The 5,000-nt window shown below is 37.7% G+C and overlaps 1 non-coding gene across 1 annotated transcript in view; it reads left to right on the forward strand.

The window, feature by feature from the left end:
• Positions 1-4,759: 4,759 nt before the first annotated feature.
• Positions 4,760-5,000, forward strand: part of LOC143176835 (small subunit ribosomal RNA) — a 1,921-nt gene continuing 1,680 nt past the window's right edge. The window contains exon 1 of the ribosomal RNA XR_013001341.1: positions 4,760-5,000. This exon is cut by the window's right edge and continues 1,680 nt beyond it. This is a non-coding gene — a ribosomal RNA (small subunit ribosomal RNA).

Here is a 5,000-nt window from a genome sequence, read left to right on the forward strand (position 1 = left end):
GCATTGAAAAATTTTTAAAACATGTAATAAAAAAGTTTATTCTTGACCGTTCGGACTTAGAAAAATTTCGAGTACCCCGGATCGCCTGCTGGAATTACCGCACGGCCTGGACAGCCCGCATCGACCGATACATTTTTTCCATTTTCAGTGAAAAAAAAATTTTTGTCAATTTTCTCAACGTTAAAAACGTTAATAAACTGCGTTTTTATGAGTGGATTAAACATTGAAAAAATTTTGAAATATGTGATGAAAAAGTTTACTCTTGACCGTTCGGACTTAGAAAAATTTCGAGTACCTCGGATCGCCGGCTGGAATTACCGCACGGCCTGGACAGCTCGCATCGACCGATACATTTTTTCCATTTTCAGTGAAAAAAAAATTTTTGTCAATTTTCTCAACGTTAAAAACGTTAATAAACTGCGTTTTTATGCGTGGATTAAACATTAAAAAAATTTTGAAATATGTGATGAAAAAGTTTACTCTTGACCGTTCGGACTTAGAAAAATTTCGAGTACCTCGGATCGCCTGCTGGAATTACCGCACGGCCTGGACAGCCCGCATCGACCGATACATTTTTTCCATTTTCAGTGAAAAAAAAATTTTTGTCAATTTTCTCAACGTTAAAAACGTTAATAAACTGCGTTTTTATGCGTGGATTAAACATTAAAAAAATTTTGAAATATGTGATGAAAAAGTTTACTCTTGACCGTCGGGACTTAGAAAAATTTCGAGTACCCCGGATCGCCTGCTGGAATTACCGCACGGCCTGGATAGCCCGCATCGACCGATACATTTTTTCCATTTTCAGTGAAAAAAAAATTTTTGTCAATTTTCTCAACGTTAAAAACTGCGATAAACTGCGTTTTTATGCGTAGATTAAACATTGAAAAAATTTTGAAATATGCGATGAAAAAGTTTACTCTTGACCGTCGGGACTTAGAAAAATTTCGAGTACCCCGGATCGCCTGCTGGCATTACCGCACGGGCTGGACACCTCGCTCCGACGAATCGGTTTTTTCCATTTTTTTTGAAAAATAAATTTTTGTAATTTTTTTTAATGTCAAAAACGTTAATAAACGTCATGTTTACGCATGGATTAAACATTGAAATAATTTTAAAACACTTATTAAAAAAGTTGGTGTCGACCGTGGGACTTAGAAAAATTTCGGGAAGTCCGATTCGCCTGCTGGAATTACCGCACGGGCAGGACACCTCGCTCCGACGAATCGGTTTTTTCCATTTTTTTTGAAAAATAAATTTTTGTAATTTTTTTTAACGTTGAAAACGTTAATAAACATCATGTTTACGCATGGATTAAACATTGAAATAATTTTAAAACGCTTATTAAAAAAGTTGGTGTCGACCGTGGGACTTAGAAAAATTTCGGGAAGTCCGATTCGCCTGCTGGAATTACCGCACGGGCTGGACACCTCGCTCCGACGAATCGGTTTTTTCCATTTTTTTTGAAAAATAAATTTTTGTAATTTTTTTTAATGTCAAAAACGTTAATAAACGTCATGTTTACGCATGGATTAAACATTGAAATAATTTTAAAACACTTATTAAAAAAGTTGGTGTCGACCGTGGGACTTAGAAAAATTTCGGGAAGTCCGATTCGCCTGCTGGAATTACCGCACGGGCTGGACACCTCGCTCCGCCGAATCGGTATTTTCCATTTTTCTTGAAAAATAAATTTTTGTAATTTTTTTTAACGTTGAAAACGTTAATAAACATCATGTTTACGCATGGATTAAACATTGAAATAATTTTAAAACGCTTATTAAAAAAGTTGGTGTCGACCGTGGGACTTAGAAAAATTTCGGGAAGTCCGATTCGCCTGCTGGAATTACCGCACGGGCAGGACACCTCGCTCCGACGAATCGGTTTTTTCCATTTTTTCCGAAAAATAAATTTTTGTAATTTTTTTTAATGTTAAAAACGTTAATAAACTTCATGTTTACGCATGGATTAAACATTGAAATAATTTTAAAACACTTATTAAAAAAGTTGGTGTCGACCGTGGGACTTAGAAAAATTTCGGGAAGTCCGATTCGCCTGCTGGAATTACCGCACGGGCTGGACACCTCGCTCCGCCGAATCGGTTTTTTCCTTTTTTTCCGAAAAATAAATTTTTGTAATTTTTTTTAATGTTAAAAACGTTAATAAACTTCATGTTTACGCATGGATTAAACATTGAAATAATTTTAAAACGCTTATTAAAAAAGTTGGTGTCGACCGTGGGACTTAGAAAAATTTCGGGAAGTCCGATTCGCCTGCTGGAATTACCGCACGGGCAGGACACCTCGCTCCGACGAATCGGTTTTTTCCATTTTTTCCGAAAAATAAATTTTTGTAATTTTTTTTAATGTTAAAAACGTTAATAAACTTCATGTTTACGCATGGATTAAACATTGAAATAATTTTAAAACACTTATTAAAAAAGTTGGTGTCGACCGTGGGACTTAGAAAAATTTCGGGAAGTCCGATTCGCCTGCTGGAATTACCGCACGGGCTGGACACCTCGCTCCGCCGAATCGGTTTTTTCCTTTTTTTCCGAAAAATAAATTTTTGTAATTTTTTTTAATGTTAAAAACGTTAATAAACTTCATGTTTACGCATGGATTAAACATTGAAATAATTTTAAAACGCTTATTAAAAAAGTTGGTGTCGACCGTGGGACTTAGAAAAATTTCGGGAAGTCCGATTCGCCTGCTGGAATTACCGCACGGGCAGGACACCTCGCTCCGACGAATCGGTTTTTTCCATTTTTTCCGAAAAATAAATTTTTGTAATTTTTTTTAATGTTAAAAACGTTAATAAACTTCATGTTTACGCATGGATTAAACATTGAAATAATTTTAAAACGCTTATTAAAAAAGTTGGTGTCGACCGTGGGACTTAGAAAAATTTCGGGAAGTCCGATTCGCCTGCTGGAATTACCGCACGGGCTGGACACCTCGCTCCGCCGAATCGGTTTTTTCCTTTTTTTCCGAAAAATAAATTTTTGTAATTTTTTTTAATGTTAAAAACGTTAATAAACTTCATGTTTACGCATGGATTAAACATTGAAATAATTTTAAAACGCTTATTAAAAAAGTTGGTGTCGACCGTGGGACTTAGAAAAATTTCGGGAAGTCCGATTCGCCTGCTGGAATTACCGCACGGGCAGGACACCTCGCTCCGACGAATCGGTTTTTTCCATTTTTTTTGAAAAATAAATTTTTGTAATTTTTTTTAATGTTAAAAACGTTAATAAACTTCATGTTTACGCATGGATTAAACATTGAAATAATTTTAAAACGCTTATTAAAAAAGTTTACTCTTGACCGTGGGGACTTAGAAAAATTCCGGCTTGCACGGATTCGACCACTCTGTTTTTCGGAGTTTCTGAGAAAAATAAATTTTTGTAATTTTTTTCATTATGATTTCTGAGTTCTCCCAGTAGTTTAATGTAAGGATTAAGCATTTAAAAATTTTTAAATCGAATATTAAAAAAGTTTACTCTTGCAATTTTTGGAAAAAAAAAATTCTAAAAAATTTTTCTTTCGGTGGAAACTAACGTTTAATATGTACAATAACGATTTATCGAATAAAAATCGTATGTTAATATATGTTCGAATCGACCATAGTTTCAGCGGCTAAGTACCAGCAGCCCGGCCGGTTGGTCTGTACGCGCGGCAGTTTACCACCATAAGCGCCCGTGCTGAGCGGCCGGCGCCGCGGTCGTCGCGGCCGCCCGTTTGGTTACTATAAGAGAGCACGTCGGTTCGAGCGGACCGGTCGGCGCAGCGGCGGGCGAGCGGCTATTCTACGATCTCGGTCGAGAAGCAGTCGTTCAGCTCCTCGAGGTCCATTCCTCGACTGTTCTGTACCGCGTTCCGTTGCGAATTTTTCTCTACACAGCATGACCACGGGTCGGTGTCTCAGACCGAATGGCCCTTATGTGGTAAGCCCAGAATGTTGGGTTGGATACAACGTATATTCGTTATACTTGTACGACTCTCACATCAACTCTCAGAAACCCAAAAGGGGTTTTCTATCCGAGCGAAAATATATTTTTCGTATACAAAAATTTAATGGCAAAGACCAAACGAAATACTACACACAAAAAGGGGCGACGAACAAAAATTGTTCGAATGAAATATAATATATACATATAAAATTGAGGTGTCCTAAGAGAGAAATACATAAACTAAGAGGTATATATTATAAGAAATATATATTATTTCTGGGCAAAGAAGAGAGAACGAAAAGAAGAGTATGATCTTTAACGCGAGGGCCTCGACATGGGTACGCCTAGCATGGTTCGCGCTTTCTCGATATGTCCAGCATGTTAACGTACGCGGTCTTCGGACTTCGTGCGTTATGTCCGTGCTTACACGATGGAGAGCGCTCGAGCATACGTGCTTACAAACCTGAAAGTCGATGTGACATCCGAGATTCTTTTTCTTCTAAAAAGATCTCGGAGAGATACACGGGAGAGTTTGAAATTTTTGGAGGTCCTCCTGATGTATATGCGCGGATATACCCATGTGGTAATTCGTGCGGAGTTGGTAATCTAATAGTGGAGCGAAATTTACCAACTCGAAAGAGAAGAGAGAAGAGAGAAGAGAGTAGAGAGAAGAGAGAGGAGAAAGAGAACTGTCTTAAAGACGAGAAAAAGTATCGTCGATCCGACTCTTAAGGGGAGAGAGTCGGCGACTAAGATATATATATACATACATATTTTTGCTTCGTATGATGAAAATTTACTCGAAGCTCCCTGGTTGATCCTGCCAGTAGTCATATGCTTGTCTCAAAGATTAAGCCATGCATGTCTCAGTACATGCCGTATTAAGGTGAAACCGCGAATGGCTCATTAAATCAGTTATGGTTCCTTAGATCGTACCCACATTTACTTGGATAACTGTGGTAATTCTAGAGCTAATACATGCAAAACAGAGTTCCGACCAGAGATGGTAGGAACGCTTTTATTAGATCAAAACCAATCGGTGGCGGGC

Source organism: Nomia melanderi, unplaced genomic scaffold, assembly GCF_051020985.1.
Source record: "Nomia melanderi isolate GNS246 unplaced genomic scaffold, iyNomMela1 scaffold0901, whole genome shotgun sequence".
In the NCBI taxonomy this organism is placed as follows: Eukaryota; Metazoa; Arthropoda; class Insecta; order Hymenoptera; family Halictidae; genus Nomia; species Nomia melanderi.